This window comes from Lissotriton vulgaris, chromosome 5 (genome assembly GCF_964263255.1).
Source record: "Lissotriton vulgaris chromosome 5, aLisVul1.2, whole genome shotgun sequence".
Taxonomy (NCBI): domain Eukaryota; kingdom Metazoa; phylum Chordata; class Amphibia; order Caudata; family Salamandridae; genus Lissotriton; species Lissotriton vulgaris.
In genome coordinates this window covers 1,072,526,546-1,072,547,590 of record NC_141693.1, presented here as the reverse complement: position 1 = coordinate 1,072,547,590, position 21,045 = coordinate 1,072,526,546, and positions in this window count along the sequence as shown.

The window sequence follows — 21,045 nt, the reverse complement described above, 5'->3', positions numbered from 1 at the left end:
CACTGTCAAAGAGCTTCAAGAGGACAATGTCAGGCGGATAAAAAGTGCCTGCAAATGTCCTTCCTGCATTTCAAATTTACAGTATAACAGCCTTGTGAACCAGTTCCCAACAGCGTACATTTCCTCTGCTGTACAAACAGTGCTTAATTTGTAAAATAAGTGATGGGACCCAAAACTGCACTGAGAAGCCCGCAGCCAGTAAACTTAAATGTCAGCGCATCCAATAACAAGGCTGGTTGTCTTACCTGGGCGGAATTCACAGAGTTACGTGAAACCCTGCGAAGTGCAAAAAAAACCCTCTGCCGCACTATGCGGAGCTCCGCAAGCGGCGGAGTGTGTTAGATAATTGCTGTTCCCGATGATTTTCAGTGCCGGATGCTTGTCATTGTGTACAGCACAAGCGGGCGCTGCTTCCTTTCTGCTGCTCGAGTAGATTTTTACTTGAGCGGCAGCTTTCTCAACGTCAACGGACAGTTTCTCAACATGAGCGGTCACGAGCATACGCGACTACTGGCAATGAGAAATCTGACCGCCTGCATTGAGAAATCTCACCGGGAGGTTGATTTTCTAGGCTCGCAATTGCCAACTTGATGTTGATGATCTCGAATGAGGAAAAATTTTGCCAAGCTTTGGATTTTCTTCCCTTGCGCTTGCCAACTTGACGTTGATGAACGCGAGCGAGGTAAAAACTCTGCTCCGCTATGCAGAGTTTTTCGGAACTCCGTGAGCTCCGGTAACGCGTAGTGTGTAGTCCGGAAAACTCTGCAAACTCCACGAGCGGAGTTCACCACCCAGACATAGGAGACGCTAGAGAACCCAGCTGCAAGATGGCTGCAACTGAGTGTGGCTTTGCTGGCCCTAGCAACATATTGGGAAATAGTACCCTGTACAGTGCTTGCTACACCCAGTGGCACAAATACACTACATTTAGCCCTGAACCGGAGCAGTTTCAGAGCTGTTTGGTGCCTCATGGAAAAAGGCCTGACTATACAGGTTCCCCTGGCTGATGTATGGCCTGACCTGAACTGTGCTGTTTGGAAGCTACGGTGAGTGTGAACAGCTGAGCGGCTGCCCCGTCGGCCTCCAAGGTCCATACCTGATTCGAGGTGGACCTGGCAGTGGATGACTGGGAGGAAGCCAGCTGGAAATTTATATGCAGCCCTGGGCTTGATGGGAGAGGCACCGCTCTAGATGTCATCAAGCTGACTACTGCCCCTAAAATCGACGGGAGTGACTTGCTGCAGTCAAGACTCGAGGTCTAGGGACTGTGCAGCAGGGCTTGCTGCTGGAAGAACTAGAGCACCTTACTTCTGACTACTGGAGCCAGCACCTGCCACTCGCTATTGCCTGTGGCCTGAAGTCACCCAGGTGATTGGGCCACGTATGTAGTGCAAACTGTGTGTTTATGGCAGATCGACTGTCTGGGATAACATGGGGAATTCACTGCCTCATGTTGCAGCCACAATTTATCTAAGTAAGCCCCAGGATTGGATAGCTGCCTGGAGTGCAGAATACCATGTGAGTGCCAGGACACATTACAGAAGAGGCACACTGACAACAGAAACCATTGCCCTGAAGCTGTAACCAGGCAGCCCTGGGATATTGCAGAAAAGGGTCTGCTCTCACATTATTGTAGTGCATACCAGAAATAATAACCACCAACATAAGATCTGGTGTGCTGTGGCCACAAGGGTGGATTTCTGCTGCCCCGAATGAAAGCGGTGGAGATGATGCAGGCTGCCTGAAGCATTATAAGTGTGTAGTGAAGTGCTACATCAATTTAGCATCATCGCTGTGTGGATCCCTGGCATGTATGTGCCCCTCCAGAGAGAGAGTCGGTATGTGGAGGGGCTGAACACCAGGTGTGGTGCTCCTCCCTGGGGCTGGAGAAGGAGATGTACTCTTCCTTCTGGATAGAGGCTCAGCCTGGTGCTGGCGGTCTGCATGTGTACCCTGTGGATGGTTGACTAGGAGTGGCGGGACCCTGGTGACGAGGAGGGAATGAATAGTTCAGCTCCTACACTACTTGGGTAGTCGTGGCAGCGTCTTGAGTGACCTGACTCAAGGAAGATGGGCAAAACTGATGCTAAACAAGGTAAGTTCAACTTTGAGAATAGTCGACAGACATGCACTATGGATCCCCCTGTGTCAGATCCTGTACAGAGTCAGGATGGCAAAGCTGCCCAAAGCCCGGAACCTTATATTAGAGCTATGCTTTTGGACCTCAAGCAAATCCTCACCGCTATTGACATGAAAATGAACCTCGGGCGGACAGGTTCAGCTGTCTCAAAGAAAAAGTTGACAAACATGATGATCGAATAGAACAGCTTGAGCAATGCACCTCAAAATCAGAAGTTGTGAAATTAGGTGACAGAGAAAAATTCATGTGTATAGGAAAAGTACTAGAAGTAATCTGTAATAAAAACAAAGTCTTACAAGAGCCCTCCAGAAGTAAAAATTGGCGGATACTAGGCATGGCCAAGTCTACTGCAATTGGCAGGGTGGAGGAATATATAGAGGGGATGCTCCTGACCATCTTTGGGAGGAGCTGTCTGCTATGTTTTTACCTGAATGGGCACACTGGTATTTGGGACCAAAGACCCTCCCCAGGCACCACCCCAGATCTATAATAGCCCATCTGATAAATTATAGGGCTCCAGATGTCGCCCAGACTTTGCGCTGACGGTGCAGGCCGCTAGGAAAGAATTCCTGCCAGTTAAACGTACACCCCAGCACACAGAGACAAAATATTCCCTTATATACCCTGCAAAGTTACGCCTATTACATCATGGGAAGACACATTACTTAACTGATCCTAAACTTGCAGCAAAATTTGCCACGAGTATTCCGGTGAAGCCTGGAGGAGCGTCGCCGACAGTCCACTGGTAAGACCTAGAACACCTTAGTGAAGAGGACTATCCCAATAGGTGGTAATCCTCCAGAGGCCGCCAAGGGATTGGTAATGGTGGCAGATGTTCAGAAACTGATGAATGCTATCCCGTCTCACATAGTCTGTGTACATGTTGGTCTCCTCCCATATTAGAGGTGATCCCAGCAAAAGCAAATCCATATAGTCTCCTTAAAATTCATCTCTTCGTCAAATCAACTCTGCTTCAGTACTGTGTCAGACATTCTCCACCCTAAACTCTGGTGGCCGTGATAGAGGTGCCCATGGCCAGCAGGGGTAGGGGGGGGGGCAATGCTCCTCCACCATATTGAGCGATCTGCTGTCAAGGTGGGCTGGAGAGTGTGTCAGGGGGGCTCCTCCATTATAGCGGAGAGGCATCGCACCACTGAAATGCCCCCAGACATGGACAAATGAAATGGTAATGAAGTTAATTCAATACCATTTTATTTTTCATCACCCTGTGCTGAATGGAATGTCAGGACGGGGGCAAGGCAACTGCTGAATGGCAGCAGAAAGGAGGGTGGGCTGCCTTTTGCACTTGTTTAAAGTGTGCATATCTCCTTTGCTGGCTGTCTTGTGACAGGGATGGACACATGTGCACTATAAGCCTCTCTAAGCCAGTTGTCTTAAAACAGCTGGGTTAGAGAAAGAAAAAGCCTTCAGTGCTCTTGTGAGCTCTAATAGAGCCCACTCCCACAAATCCTAATGCTGATCTGATGCTGTAAGAGAAGCTCCAGAATTGTTTAAGAAAGTTAGCTGGGGTCCTGTAGTTACGTAGGAAGAAGACCGGAGTGAGGACCACGCAGCAGCAACCATGGTAATTACATTTGTGTTTTATTTGCTTCATTGTTTTGATTTTATGAAACCATCCACCCACCCACCACCCATTTGCCCACCCCTCCACTCACTACAGTTGGCAGCCGCCACTGCAGCGTGTCCTCGTACTGTTGTTCTTTGGTTTCACTGAAATTGGCACTATTCAGGGTTTTTCTTTCTGTGGCATCTGGATGGGGTTTGGCCTTCATGGCATCTGGTTGATGGTGGTGGGCTACTGATGGTAGGTCCTACGTAGTTCTCCATCAAACTTGCTGTTCCATTGTGTGGCTCTATAATGGAGTCATATCTTCTTTGGTTACTGCATTTGCACTCCCTGACCCTGGTACCGGCCCTGGAACTGATGTGAGTGCATTGGTAGATGTGACTCCGTTTCCTGTTTCTATGACGAAGAAGCTGCTTTTGTCTGTGTTTTTGGGTGTTGTTTCTTTTTCTTTTCCTCATCTCTTGGGTGTGTATTCCTGGGTGTACCCTGCATCTACCTGTGTCTGTGTTCCTGCTACAGTGTAATCTGTCTCTGTTTCCCTAAGGGATTCTGATGCTTTATCTGTTGCCCGGTTGATGGGTTGGCCCCAGCTCGGGTTAGCTTCTTTGTTGGCCTGGTTATGCTGGTAAAGCCCTATTTTTCAGGAAGTTTTACTAGCTTTTAGCCAATTAATTACAGAAGCTTCCTTACAGGATGGCCATGCTAATAATTGCACAAGTATATTCTTTCTTGCCCCTGCCACATTGGGCCTGCTTGTTCTCCTTTTTCTTGCTCGGTTTGCATTTATGGACTCTTGAGTTTTCAACCTCAGTGACTGTGTGGACATAGTGTCTGTTAGGCATCGAAGGCCTCGGGCTTCAGCTTTGGTAATTGGTAGTGGCTTATAGGTGAGGGCTGAAACGTGAAAGTCAGATGTACAGGTAATACTAAGATTGCCTACAAGTAATATTAATTGTAAATCTGACTATTCCTCGTCACAACCATAATGTGTGGCCTGCCAGCTGCTTTGTTTGGACATTAGTGGTGGCTTGGATATACAGGGGTATGATGGTTTTGCCAGACCCTTTCATGACACACTTTGCAGATGGATGAGGCGTTGTTGCAGTGTTATTCGGACGCTTTCTCCTGTCTCAGGGTTGTACTTCATGAGTAATAACTGTGATGAGGAAGAGTAGGAGAAGAGTAAAAATCCTAGGAGACATTCCTCTCTCCTCTATTACTTACACCCCTCAATTACTATTTGAGGTCGTCTAGCATATTGCTATATATTGCGTGGAGAAGTGTGGCTCACTGGTTAGAGCAGGCAGACCCTGAAGCAGAGGTCAGACCCGGGACCAGGGTTCAATTCCCGACGCGGCAGGGTCTTGAGCTCAAATGTCCATGGACTCGATAATTCTCGCTTCGGTGCCTGACCTAATCATGGGTTCACACTCTGCAACTCTGGGCATTAAGCTTGCTTAATCTCCACAACGGCCCCCCGCGGCGGGATGCCTGGCTTTCACCTTGGGGATGCCCTGTAGGGGCTATCTCACAGGGAAAAGCCAGGACGGGTTCCCAAGGCAAGCACGGAGATACCCCTTCGGGGGTCGATTCAGGCGCTATATAAGAACCATAATAATAATAATAATATCCAGTGACTTGACTTTTCTATAAAGGGGACATCATTTTGTCTTCCCAATAGATTCTAATTTTCCCTTTTCTTCCCTGGTTAGGAGGACTGGGTCCTATGAACACCCACCCCATCCAGGTGACTCCATGAGTAAGAGCCATTGAGGGGCCCAATTAATCCATGCTGTCAAAGGACTCACCCCCTCTAAAGCTCCTCCATGAAGGGGTGGCCTTCAGCGACACCTGAAGGGCCCACTCCCACCGGGTACAACCATCACTTTGGGAATAGGGGGAAAGTAAACCACCAGTTAACGTTGATTACACAATATTTCAAGTTCAAAGCAAACAAACCGATTCACGCTCAAGCATAAACACTGCATCAAAACATTTTTTCAAGCAAATGCTGCTTTCCTACAAGTCATCCCATGCATTCTAATCATCATTAACTTTGTAATCAATTTTAAAAATCGTGAGGCAAAGAAATGGTAAAGGTGAAAGACAATACCCTTTCTAGTGTTTGCTTCTTTGCAATACATGGCCAGGAAGAGCAATCGAGTGAGCCCCGTTTCTGTACAAAATCAGTTTGAAGGATTTATGTCCACGTGTACACATGAATACAATACACGTTATGCACTAATTAATTAAAACAGGGTTCGAATAATTTAATTACCTATCCGACATCAAAGACGTGTGCAGCTGTCTCAATGCATGAACCGTTCTAAACCGCGCACTCTTTGTAGCTGGTGTGTCTCAGTGTTACATGGGCCTCTTCTGACAGGTGCGATGGCGCAGTTTATGTGCAGGCGAGCGCTGTCAAATTACTGAACATTAGGAACAGCGGTTTTGGGACGTAAATAATTCAACAGATTAGAAGAATTGAACAGCACAATAAGGGGCTTTAAGTACTGCTTTAACCGCAAGGCTGGCACGGAATTGCTTTCAGCCTCTTCTTCCGAGCACCTTTCTGCGCCTGTCTGCATTGACAAAAATCACACGATTGAATGCCCTGGTAAAAAGGCTGCATTTACATCTACTGATCACAAGATCAAGCTATTACCCATAAAAATATGAAATTACATAAAACTCGTTCTCACATTCCTGGAAGGTGTCATTAAAACTGTGAGCTATGGAAGCCCCTGCCACCACTCGCCTAACACTCTGGATGAATTAGAAGGAGGTGACAGACGATTTCAATAATTCCTGCTTCCTACCTCAAGGCAGGAGACTTTAAGGAAAGTCTGCATTTGAATGGAGTAAGAACCTTTTTTTTTAATGATGTGGAGTTAAATTATATGAGGTGTTGAGAGGTCTAAGGAGAGACATTAGTGATATAACCATAGCCGAAGTTTAAACATGTAAAAATAAATAATTATTTCCAGAAAGTGACATGACCTGGTGACAGTTTTAACATACATGACGCTATTCCGCTTACTATCGTTCTATACTGGAATGACAGCAATAGAGCCCTTTGGGTTCATAAATGCATTGCACATAATATATTCTCTTTAAAAGAGCACATTCAAAATTGAATTTGTAATGATATATTTGGTGTTCTACGTACAAAAAATAAAGCCAGGGTGAATATTTGATTTTCTACCTTAGATGCTATAGCACAACTTCCAAATCCAGCAACAGCAAGATCAAAATAAAACGATCAACCCTCTTTTCCCAATTCAACTCAATGACTTATGTATTGCTGAATTTCAACTACTACGACTGCTGCCCATCTATTCTTAAGATACACCCAGCAGAGCAGAGGAAAAAGAAAAGCAGAGTGATAAGGAAACACCTTTAAGAGATGTTATGTGTCATTTACATACCTTGTTAACCTTATATGAAAGAAGCATAGAGTGGCAAAGAGGAGCAAGTCCAACACTGAATGAGTCAAGGACACTCTGGAGAAGGCCACATGCAAATTGTGTTTCTGTTGACAAGTAGGTGCTAAGACCCAATGACAGAGATCCATAAGAAATGAAATCTTTGAATCACTTAAGTGCTTCACTCAGAGATATGCCCATCACAGCTATGCTGCATAAAAGGCGTCAGGAAGAATAAGGAACAAGGAGAAGCAAGAGCACGGGAAGTGGTCCACACAGGCCTAAACCAAAGGTACAGAGCCTCAAATAGGTTTAGAAGAGGTCAAACATGGACCCTGAGGACACACAGGAGTGTGGAAACTAAAATAAGAGGTAGAATGGTAACACTTCCAGGTTAGGCAGAACTTCTGGGGCAGAAGGAGGAAGTGCTATACAAGACTCTCACTTGGTGCCCTGCAATGTCCCTAGTTGCCGTAGTTGTTTTTAACTTTTTTCCTCTAGTTCATCATGTGGCATTGCGGCCATACACTTTCTTTTCCCCTTCCCCGGTACCAGCTTCGCCTGTTCCTTTCCTTTGTAAGAACACGGGTTACCTCAATAACTCGTTGAGTACAGACTATTAACAAATCACCTCTTCTTCACATCTCCATACCGGATCCGGTGATCCCTGGTCCCTCGCCACGCTGTTTCTCTGGAAGTGTGTATTCTATATTTTCTCTCTGCAGCTCTTCTCATCTCTAATCAGCAGGATGCAAGCTCTTGGCCTGTATCCTCGGAGGACAGGCGCTAGATACAGTTTGCCTGAGGCAAACGAGAGGTAAGCTGCTAATATTATTCATTATTATAATGTGTACTGAATTCTTTGACCTCTATTTTGTTGCCAAGAGTTCTGTGTGGTAGTTTTGTGACGATCTGAGGCTGTTGTTGTCACCCCTCCAAACCCTTTTCCTGTGTTTCCCCTTTTTGATAACTGTTGTGAAACTATTTGGTTTCTTGACTGAAACAGATGGATAATTCAGTATTAATCCATTTAAAACAATCCTGGCAAAAGGACAAAATAGTACCTAGTAACAAATACACTGATGGACATCTTTAAGAGGACCAAAACAATAACATTCCCATCATCCACTTTTTGCAACAGATTTTAAGAAGGCCCATTCAAAGAGTGAGACTGTAGCTCAAATATCTGATCCTTAAATAATTGTGTTCAAGATGTGCTGTGTTTTTGATAACTGTTACAGCAAACAAATGATGAACGGAATGCTGACAATGCAAACATTCTTCCCCAGTCAAAAGATCTGAGTTAAATCCATCATTCATTTGCCCACTACGCCACCCCAGTTTAGACCCAGCCATATGCAAATCAGTCTTGACCATGTGCCCCATGGGAACAGTGCAGACCGAACTGCCAGGCCAGATCCTCCCTGAACCGAAAACAAATATCCTTGGACCGGTTTCAGGGTATGTCATCTTTCTTCAGCCAGTCTTGCTTGAATCCACTGGCACAGTAAGCAAGGGACCCACGTCTGGGCATACCCATCCCACTTAGGGTGAAAAGTGTGCAGCAAACAAATGATGGACGGAATGCTGACAATGCAACTGCGCATAATTTGACAGGATCAGTTATTGAAAATATAAGTTTGTCCCACCAAGCTTCAACTTAGAACTAGTCTTGTTGAGACATTTTGTGACTCATTATTTCAGTTCTCTGGGTTGCAAGTAAAACTCATGCCCACAGACGAAAGGACAGTAACAGGCAATACCTTTCCTTGAAAGTCTTTCTTACTTTATTAAGGCAATGGCTCCTCCAGCACATTAGATGGAGCATGAGTTTAGAAAGTAGTGTTTTCAGTTTTATTGATGATGAAGGAACCCTATTTATTAGATAGATCTTAAGATAAGGTGAGGAGTGGTTACTTTTAAAAGGACCTAGTGACTCATTCAGCAAATCAAATATGGATAGTAGAAGGGGTCTGTGACTTGGCCACAGTTAGACCTGCCATCCTTAGGGTGGTCTTTCCATCAACTCTTTGCCACTCCTTTTTGCTTATTCTTTCTTTTGGGATTAGGACTCTGAGTACTTTACAACTGATAACCAGGGCTAAAGTTCATGTGCTTCTCCCCTAAACAGGATGACATTGATGTGTACCTTAGTGACACATTTTTGCACTGGTAAGTCCCTTGTAAAGTGGTATACCATATACCCAGGGTCTGTACTTGAAATGCTACTAGTGGGCTGCAGCAGTGGTTGTGTCACCCACAGAAGTAGCCTTTCAAACCTTTCTCAGGCCTGCCACTGCAGTGACTTTGTGTGCTGTTTACTGGCACTTTGAATTGGCATTTAAAACTACTTGCCAAGCCTTAAACTCCACCTTTATTACATATAAGTCACCCCTAAGGTAGGGCCTAAGTAACCCTAAGGGCAGAGGGCTAAGTAAGTAAAAGTTAGGCCATGTACCTTTATGTTTTGTATGTCATGGTAGTGACAAACAGCCTGTTTTGTTTTTCACTAAAGTGAGGCCTACCCCTCTCTTAGCATTGGGAATTCCTTAATACACTTTTAAGCTGCAACTCCTGATCAGTGGGGAATGACCTTTTCATGTTTGATATGTTTGGGATAGTAATGATAAATCCCCCTTACTGGTGAAGTTGGATTTAACATTACTGTTTTAGAAATGCCACTTTCGTAAAATTTATGCTGTACTTACTGCTCTTTATTCCTGACAGCCTGTCTCCAATACACTCCTGAGTTGGGTGACAGCTACACTTTGCGTACTACCTCTAGACAGCCACAAACACAGGAATGTGAGGCTCATCTGCATTCTGAGCATCTATGCATTCTGATGGGTCTTCCTGGGAGTGGCTGACATAAACACAAAACACTGATTTATTCCCCCCTACTCAAGTAGCTTGGCAGACTGGACTGGGCTGAAAGGAATCCTGGTGCACTTCAGAGAGATCTTTTGAAGTCACCCCCCACATCGAATGCCCTTTTGGGTATAAGTACTGGGTCTCTGACCACCTAAAATGAGACCCTTCTGGATCTTGAACTGAACCTGTGTCAGATGGACTGTTGTGCTGCTTAAAGGACTCAACAGGCCTGCTTTTCTGTAAGGACTTCTTTTCTGCTTGTTGTCCTGCTGCTCCCTGACTCTGCTTGCTGTCTTGCCTTCTGTTTTCTGAAGTCTCAGAGACACAGAAGACTTGCTACAATTCTGCTTGTGCTGCTGGACTCTGCCTTTTGCGAGTGCCTAGCAGGCCCTCTTCAAGTTCTGGGCCTCAGAAGTGGGTTCTGCAGCTGTTTTCATCAAAATCGACGCACTTCATCAAATGCATGAGAAATTCCACCGTATTGCCATTTGACCCCGACGAAGAGGCTGCCCGACAATGGTGGTTCCACAGCCTGCATGGCTTGAAGATGACACATTACATTTACAACAGAGCTTGATGCATGACCTCCTTTGCGCTGCTCTATGATGACACAAAATTCTTTCAATGTCGACAAAAGCTCAATCAAAGGTATTTCTTCAACGGGACCTGTCTGGGTCCTGTAGCTCGCCTGCCGTTGATTGTGGTTGGCCTGAACTTTGAATTTGCACTGGTACATCAACACCTCAAGTAACTTTTTGACCGCCAGTGAGTTCTAACCACTATTTTGGTTTTAGTCTCTATTTTACTAAACCTACGTGGAGTCTTTTTGTGGTGTATTTATTGTGTTACTATGTGTGTATGTGTTGCACAAATACTTTACACATTGCCTCTTTAGATAAATCTGACTTCTCTGTGCCAAGCTACCTTGGAGGGAGCACAGGTTATCTTTTAGTGTGTATCTAGCTTACCCTGACTAGAATGGTGGTTCCTGCGTGCCCTGGGTGCACACCTCAGCCAACCAGGAATATCATTTCTAACAGCCACTAAATAGGATTTTTTATTTTGATGCATTTATTAGATGGTTTATTAAAGTATTTGCATTTGTCTTCAGAGTGTTTGAGTTAGGCTAGCTGGTTTCCACTTATTGTCATTTTTAATACAAGACATACGGGGCATTAGCAACTGGGAGCTAAGAGTTGCAGTATTCTGGATAGTCTGAGAAGGTAATGGTGTATCCACCACCATGATCAAAGATTCCTGTTACAGCCTATGTGCTTGTCTACAAGATGCATGTACCTCCCATCCCTAAGAATATATCCTTAATGTGCTTTGTCAGCCTGGTTCCTAGTGGAGCCTCTTGTTATTGCATGATAACCCGAGTAGTACCCTTTTGAGGTAAAACGTTTTTTTTCTTTAACTCCTTCCACACAGGGCTAATTTCCCCGCCGTGTGGGGGGAGCGTGGCCGTGTGTGGCACTGGGGTGCTCGTGATGAGCTCAGCTCATTATCTGCACAGTGGAGCTGTGCTCATGACGAGCTGAGCTCATCACAACTCCGCCCACTCCCGTAGAACGCCCGCACAGGAGGGGAATTAGCCCCACATGGGCGTTCTGTAGCAGTCATGACGAGCTCAGCTCATCATGAGCACAGCTCTACTGTGCCTCATGACGAACTGAGCTCGTCATGAGCGTTGAAGGGGTTAAATCCTACATTATTGGACCATAAATTATGTGTGAATTAGGAAGAGTATTGGGTATAAGTTTGTTAAAGATGTAACAGAGATGAATGGTGTAGCCAAGATCATGAAGTGCATGTCTTATTCTGGACCTTAATCAGGCAAAGACAGGCTCCTGACACTTTTTTTTTGCTGATGCAAAGATTTTGTATGTTGATTGGTGTGTATCGTTACTATAGCACTACTCAAGGCAGCCAAACTAACATACTGGGATTATCAGAATTTAACAGTTTTTGTTTTGTGGCATGCATACCTCGTGTAAGTAATAGATGGAATGTCTAACAACAATGGTTCCTAGCTCTTTGAACCATGTAAGAAAATGTTATGCTTTGAGGTGCCATGTCCTCCAGTGCAACAGTCCTTTAAGATTTTTATTTCTCGATCTGTTATAACACCTGTTTTATTTTGATTTGAGAACAGCTGATAATGCTGTACATGATCATCCTATAAATGTGTTATCATAATTTCTCCATGTTTCACAATGATATAACATTTTCATTATTATGCCCATACATTCTCCATTGCAAGATTAATTTTTGGATACATGTAAAATAGTCTTTTTTGCCATTTATATGTGTCCTTAAAAACAGAGAGTTCATAGTCTCCCTCCAAATAATGTTACCAAGCTCTTAACATGTACATTTTCCTACATTCAAAATCGTATGTGATTTACCACCCTGAAAGATGGTCAATAATGCAGAATTACATAAAATTTCCAACAGATTCTATGGAATTTCGTAGTGGGGTGGAGTGTGCCATTTGGCGTTATTTTCTTAGAGCAAATGGAGGATCCATTTTGAGCTAAGGACATAGTGCAGCTAAATACCACTTGATTTCCTTGCATAATCTGCACTACAGAGTATGCAAGGGCCAGGGGCACAGGGGAGTATATGCAGTGGTTTCTAAAGTTTAAAACCATTGCAAATCACTTGGCGCACTTAGATACTCTGCAGTGATTAAAAGTTTTAATTACTACAGAGTATGCAAGGGTGTCGAGTGATGTGCTGTGGTTTCTAATTTTAGAACCCACTGCATAACTTTAAACTCCTCCAGTTGAGCGGCAAATTTTAATTTATCAGTAATTTGCCATTACAAGAGTAACACAGAATTACCAAAATGTTATCCAGGCCTACTATTTTATACATCGAAACCCATAGTCTCTTTGCTGCTCCATTACCTGCCATTCTAGTCAATAAGAAATAGATTAACCTTTCCCAACACTAGTTGAACATTGTCATCTTATCAATATCTTAATCTCACAAGGAGTTTTCCTCAATTATCTGAAAGTAAGGCAACTGGCTCAAAATTTCAAAAAGCCAACTACAGAGCCATGTAAGTGTAATAACCTCTGTCCTGTCTCTGGTCTTCTTCTCCTCACCCATATTCATGGACATTTATATGAAGAATCATCTCAAGCAGTTTGTTAATGTTGCTAATATTTTACAGAATCTTCAATCTGGATTCAGAGCAAAATCTGATACTTAAACTGCCATACTCCAAATCATAGACGATGCTCTACTTATTTTGGAAAACAGAGATGTCAGGCTGCTGATTTTACCAAACCTATTATCAGCTGTTAAAACAGCTAAACATGAGATCCTCATTCACACTCTAAGAGACCATTTGCTTCAAGGAAGGTATTATTGTTATTATTATTATTACAGCTTATAAAGCGCACAGCTACCTCTGAAGGAAGTGTTCCTGCGCTAGCTGCAGGAGTAACAAATGAGAGTTCACGGACTCATGGGAAACTCTAGGGTAGGCCAAAGAGGCAAGTTTTCAGTGCTTTTCTGAACAGAGGTTCACATGTGGCCTTCCTAATGTGTACTGGCATGGAGTTCCATAAGGCAGCGGTCTTTACTGCAAATGATCTACCGCCAATCCTGGCCTTTACAAAATGTGGAATCACAAGCAGTTCCTGTTGAGCATATCTTAGGACCCTTGTCTGGCGGTATTTTCGCAGCCTCCTCCTCAGATAATGCGGCCCTTTCTCTCCAGCTGTTCTATATACCAGAGTCAGTGCCTTGAATTCTATTCTCCTCTTTACCGGAAGCCAATGAAGACTGTGCAGGTGAGAGGCACGTTCCTAATGAGTCTAGCTGCCTCATTTTGGATTATCTGCAGCTTCCTGATCAAAAATGCAGGGCAGCCTAGATATTGACTATTAGCATAGTCCAGCAGTGATGTGAACAATGTGTGAACTATAGTTTTCCTCTACTACATGGGAAGGAGATGAAGAAACCTACGTAAAGCTTTCAGCTTTCAAAAGTACTGAGAGGAGACTTGACAGATCTGGGCTTTGCATGTTAGTTTAGTGTCACACTGGAATCCCAGGTTCCTTACAGAAGTGACTAATAGAGGGGGGAGGGGGTTAGCTCTGACATCCACGAGAATTCTGACCGTGGAGGCGACGCTTGATTAAAAAACAGCACCTCAGTTTATTCATTGTTTAGTTTCAAAGAGCTGTCCATCATCCATGATGAGATATTAAGAAGACACTGCCTAAAATTGGAGAAAGCTGCCTCATTATGTTCCATAGAGGAAAACACCAGCTGAGCTTCATCAGCATATAAGACAATTTTCACCCCACACCGCTCCACCAACAATGCCAGGGGGATGAGGTATATATTAAAAAGAGTTGGGCTCAGGGCCGAGCCCTGAGGGACACCACACATCAAAGGTCTGGCGGCGGAAACATGGGGGTAAAGTGACACTTGCTGAGACCGTCCCTCAAGGAATGAGTGGAACCAAGTTAGATTTAGCCAGACTTTCCACTTCTAAATCTAAATCTGGAACTACTGACTGACATCATTACAAAGTCTGGCTTATTGTATCACCATTTTGCAGTTGACACCCAGCTCAATCTGAAGGATTCTTCCCCAGCTGATATCACTTTGTAGGCTTCAGCCCTCTTCAATATGCAGTTTTCATTGACTGATCAGCACCTTAAATTTAAATGGAAAAAATAAAATTTCTACAGTGTTCCTCTGCCACTTTAAAACAAAACCCCCTATCAGAGTAGAAAGTAGCAAATCTCTTTGATTTATTTTTAAAAAGCACCTCAATCTTCAAAAAACATCAACAAAATGTGAATCCTCAAATTAGACTTATTTGGGTTATTGAAACTCGTCAGAACCTCAATGAGGTAAGCAAAGTCATGGTTATCTCTAGATTAGAACTACTACAATGCTCCCCCTCTTGGGAGAGAGCACCTTCAAGCACAACTTAAGGGGGACCACGAGGTCTCATTCCATAAATGTGAGGTTCAACAAAAGTTTATTCCAAACGCACGTTGGTGTTCTTCCAACATTCACAGTTTATTAAACTCATTATAAGTTCATGTTTATAAGTTGTGCTTGAAGGTGCTCTCTCCCAAGAGGGGGAGCATTGTAGTAGTTCTTGTGGATTTCTCACTGCTTGCCCAGACAGGGATTTCCTTTGAGCACACTACAGAACATTACAACTTTGCAACTTTACCTATTGAACTAGCTGTGCGAGTTCCATTTCCTTCTTAGTTTGTATCTCTAGATTAGACCAGAGAAATGCCAACCTTTCTTGCATCTCCAAAAATTGTCATGCCCCTTTCAAAGCTTCTCTTCATGCAGCACCTCATCTGATATTAGGGATTGACGGATCTGGCTACACTACTGGGGACTTTTACTCTTTGAGGTGGCTTGCCCTTCAGGGTAGATCCACATACAAAGTTGCGTGGTTAGTTTTCCTACTATCTAATCTATTCCAATACTTGGCCAAGAGGCTGAAAGCTTTCAGGATGTTGTCTCCAGCTTTCCAGCTTGGACACCAATCCAATCAAAATTCCAATCCTTAACAAAAAAAGTACCTTGAAACAGTCATTTGCAGGGCTGTGTTCCAAAAATCTCAAATTCTATTTCACCACCCATCCATACTGCTATCTGTTTTCTGTTATTTGAATAGAATCTTGAACAACACTTTCTGGACTCTCAGTTATTTACTACATCAATAGAATGAGAGGACTGGTTCTTATAGCCGCAAGAGCTAACATCCGGTTCTGGTAAACACACCTTAGTTGTATTATTTAATTCAATATTTTCTGTGATCTAAGTTGAATCTGTTTTTTTTTTTACTAACCTTTGCTTTGTGTACATAGTAATAACCTTTACTGATCTATTGCTCAGATATTTTTATTATTATATCATATTAACTCTGAAAATTGTAGTACACAAAGCACACTGTGTCTCGGGTGGCTTGTTTGTGTTGTAAACAAACAATTAAGTAAATAATAAATAACCTACTGTGTTTGCTCTGCATTTGATGCTTGGGAGCTACCTCTAGAGCTAAAGGCATCAAATCTAAACATTTCCTACTGAAAAATACGTTTATATTAACTCCACAATCTCTTAGGTTTAGTGAATCCCGAGCTTGGTGAATACTGATTTTCTGTGTATCTATAGAGGGGACAGGAAAGGCACCTTGGAGAAAAAACATGATGTACAAAACATTTCATTAGCTTTCTAGTAAGGCATTTTTCTCCTAGATGACTAATAACAAATATTCATTGGCTTGAAAAAGAGAAGAAGATCTTTAAAAATATGCTCATGCCCCAAACTGAGGCCAAAGAACACACACACACACACACACACAAACACACAAACACACACACACACATATATATATATACGTAAGTGGTGGTGTGAGTGACTGTATGGGTGAGTGAGTAGGTGTAAGTGGCTGTATGGGTATATGAGTGGATATTTCAGTGGCTGAATTAGTCAGTGGGTCTATGAGTGGCTGTATGGGTGAGTGAGTGGATTTGTGGGGAACCTATGAATCAGTGGGTGGGTGTGCAAGTACTGGTACGGGTCTGTGAATGGGTTTGTGAACGGTTGTGTAGCAGTGGGTGTATGAAAGCTTCTATGGGGTGTGAGTGGATACATTGGTGATTTTTTGGATGCTGTCATTAGTGATGTAATTTGACATGTCATCAGTGATGTCATCAGTGAGGTCACTGACCATATCATCAGTGATGTAATATGTGAGGTCATAAGCAGTGCATTGCTGAATTCCACTGGTTTTGTACAAGTGAAATCTGAGCTTAACTATAATGGCCCTGTAACCTTTGTTTTTTTCAGTGAATTTCTTTTTTTAGCATGAAGTAAAATGCTCATCACAAAGCACAGTAGGGGTGAGGTTGAACGAAGGGCCTGGCCTGGCATTGTGCTGCCTCACCCAAGCTTGATGTTCCTGCCCCCTTCCTCCTTGCCATCCATTGCTCATGACCCTGCTCACTCATTACAGCAGTGTGTGGTTGTTGTTCTGCCACTGCCCATCCTGCCTCCTCTAAGCAGTTAGATTGCTGCCCCACCCACCTCCTCTCTAACCTCCGTTATCTGAGTCCATGTATCAGCCCCTTCCTCCTGCCCTGCATGTTCTGATGTGCCTCCACTGCCTTCCATTTAGCTCGCTGTCCCTGCCAACTCTTCCTCCCCTCGGTTCTCCAATTCTATGCATCATCATTGTCCTCCTGCTTTGCCTCTGTGCTTAGCTTACCCCCTTCCTTCTGTTGTCTCTGTGAGTTGCCCTTAATGGTGTGTTGTGCTTCCAGTGCCCACCCCACCTGTCCTCAATGGTCAGCTTGCTGCTCATGCCTTGCCTCTTTGCACCCTTCCCTCAGTTTTCCATGCACAGACCCCTATCACCTCCCTCCTGCCTTATTTGGTCCGCCTATGTTCCCCTGCCCTCATCCTTCCTGCCCCTTGTTCGCTGTACTGCAACTGTCCCTACTGTCTGTCCGCTATAGTAAGCTTGCTGCTCTTGCCTCTTCCCCTCTGCTATCTCTCTGTTGTCCATATGCATGCCCCTGTTCCCCCAAATTTGCCAACATTTTAAACTTGGTAAGAGGAAGATTTTGAAAAACAATCCAGGAAATGGTTTTCCCTATTGACTCACATTGAAAAAGAGGAGATTTTAGGCAGGAGACACATAAAATAAAGTCATTGGGGCTTAAAAATATTGGGAGTCTCCTGCCTGATTTGGGTCTGTTGACTTGTATGGTTGTGCTGTCATTGCCTCTTTCTTCTGCCATCAGTGGTCTTTTATATTGCCACAGCTTCTCTTGCCTGTACTGCATGGTTGTTTTTTTGCCCCTGCCTCTTTTTCCCTGCCCTTCATGGTCCATTGTGCTCCACTGCCCCTCCATCCTGCACAGCACGTTCATGTTGTTGCCTCTGTACCCTCCTCCATGAGAGGGTCTTATTCCCATAGAAATAATGGTTAGTGCTCTAAACAAGTAAAACGACATCTTTTTTGAGATCTAAAATAGCAAAAAAGCACTTTTAAATTATGTATTATTATTTATTTTTTATCCAGTTGATCTCTTCATTATATGTTAAACTTAAGGAGAGGATATGGCATTACAGCCAAAACTACAGACTTTGCAACTGGGAAACCAGGTTCCAGTTTCGGCATCAGCTTGACATCTTGTGATTCTGGGGAAATCACTCTATCTCCCAATGCCTAAAACCAAAATAAATGTGTCTTTGTGTAATGTAACTGATGCTCATGTAAAGCAATCCTATACCTTTGGGTCAAGTCTGCGCTATACAAAACTGCAAAGCAACTAAATGATTAAGTGTGTTGCATAGTTCTGTCATTGGACTACAGTTGGGCTACATTTGGATGATATTTGGGCTCTTTTTCCTCCAGTGGCCATCTTGGGAGACAATATTTATGAAGCTCTATCATTTACTGCATTATCCTTAGTAGAAAATACTTTCAGTTTGCTACTTTGATTCCATCAAGATGGTGTTCATGTGTGTCCCACCTTTGGCATAAATTCTGAATGTTAGCACTCTAGTTGCTCATTAGAACACTGTACTAAAACTGCTGAACACCAGGGAGTTAACTGGCAGTCTTCTGCTGGTGTTGAAAGTGCATGTTTCACTCTGCATATGTGCATGTGTTGAAAGTGCATGTTTCTGTCTGCATGTCGGAATGTTTTAATGAAATAGAAGAGGAAGATATGTGAGAACTCACTTAAAATGTATCCTAACATTTCTCTCTAAGGCATTAACTATACTTTCAATGACAAATTGAACCCCCTGGTTTTGTTCCTTTCTAAATTAAATGTTTTAAGTTTTACCAGTTTGATTCAGTCAGCATGGCATCAGCTGTGCCCTACTTTTATCCTAAGTAACACCGTTAGCGCTGTAGTTGTATTTTAGAACACTCGGGGAGGATGCAGTAGTACACAAGGGAATCAACTGTCAGACTTATTTTTCAAATGGCTGAGAAAGATAGTGTGAATTTACAGAAAATATGCTCCCACTTTAGCTTTTGGAGCACATTCCATAGCCTCTTTGGTAAAATCATGAGAAAAAAGTTATCTCTCAAACATAATTCTTGAAATCCCAGCAGCAGACTTTTCCACAGGGTAAAATCACCTTATAACACACCACATTGTCCTAAAAATGATTTATATTGTAGCTAAAATCTGTTTTCACCCTTTAAACGTTCATCTTTTGTGACCCTCAAAACCTGTAATTCTCTACAATGCATTTCAACAGGGTGCTATCATGTATAATGGTCCCAAGATGGCTGCCAACCCTTCCTGGTTGAAGGATTGACAGCCAATCAAATTTCAGTAGGTTTTAAGTAGGATTTTAGACTCCCAGATATCTAATTTGTTAAAACCTAAATATCTCTGAAACTACTGAACGGATTTACACCAAAACACAAAAAGTACGCTTTCTTTACCAGCATCTATCTTTCTGCCAAATGTGGTGTAATTCCGTTCAGCGGTTCAGGAAGTACTCATGTTCAAAAAATATAAATTCTTATAGACATAACATGGGGAAAAGGCATTTTGGGACCCCCTTTTTTCTCAGCCCCCCCCCTTTGACAAATCACGGCAAAACTTTCACCACAGCAGCTGAACCAAAAAGGGACGTTTTGTGAAAATTTCATTAAGATTCGTCAAGCAGCACCGGCGTTATTGGCAAAACAAAAAACACTTTCCCTATTGAAACTTTTGTCCTAACTATAATTACCTACTAGTGATATAAATATATATATCTCCAAGGTCTAAATTCTCATTCTAACATTAAAGTACCTGTTGCAGTGATTGTTTTACAACCTAAAGGAAAATATCCAAACTAAAGTTGCACTGCTTAGCCTGTCATCCTTACAAGAGCAGTAAAAGGAGACCAGTGAGTCATACAATGTATGTAGGTATGTTTGTTATTCTGTAGTCCAAACCTAGCCACAAGGCAGAGGAGCACTGAACATGATCAAAGACAAACGTAATGAGTATTAGAACATTGGAATGTGGAGCACTCCATTGCAGACAATGGAGTTCTCCGTGCTTTTATGGGCCTGTAAAGGCCAGCAAAGCAACATTCCAATGTTATTTAAACAAAGGCCTCTCGGAACCCTAGGGAATTTCAAACCCCTCGGGCACCGTGAGGCCTTTGTTTAATTTGTTAGAACATTCTGCCCTCCAGTGGCAGAATGTTCTAATAGCCCTCCATAGCTGGGGTATACCAGATATTATAGTCCTGTTCCCTTGTTAAAGGCCCGCGCCTTGTTTGGGCGTTTAACGCTGGAGCGGGCCTTTAATAGCCAGTATAGGGCTATAAGGCTATGATAACAGAGGAAGTTGGTTTGTGAATGGTTACAGTGTGGTGTTATAGTGTTCCTTAAAGAGGTGAGTCTTCAACACTATCCTAAATTAGAGCAGCATTGGGATGGTACTGATGGATAAGAAGACATTGTCTAAATCCTGAGTGCACAGATGGAAAAGGCTTGCTGTCATGTTTTTACTTTTTTACAGTTCTGAGTCTGCAGACTGATTGTGTCCAGGCAGTGGGTGTTTCCAGAACCATCAGAGACAGTGTGCTTGTTTACAGGATAAGTAAGGATATTGGTGCTGATTAATTATCACAATATTAATTCACACACTTTTAAAAACAAAACATGCGTTCTACATGAACAATGGACAACCATGGGTTGGCCATTGACAAAGTCAAGGTTATCTTATGATGCCAGTCATCTCTACATATCTTGGGACAGGGTGTGGCCTACAGAAATAGACCTCAAAGGTGAGGAACCGGGTTTGAGTCTCTCAACTTCCAGTGACTCTAGTCAAATCACTTAATCTCCCGGTGCCTAACAAAAAATATATAAACCCCCCACCTCAAAAAATGATTCATTATCACCCAATGGTAGAGATGATGTGCTAGGGGTAAAACCTGCAGTATTTATTTGATTCTGTTTTCTATTTATTTGGTCATCAGATTGAGTGCTGCTC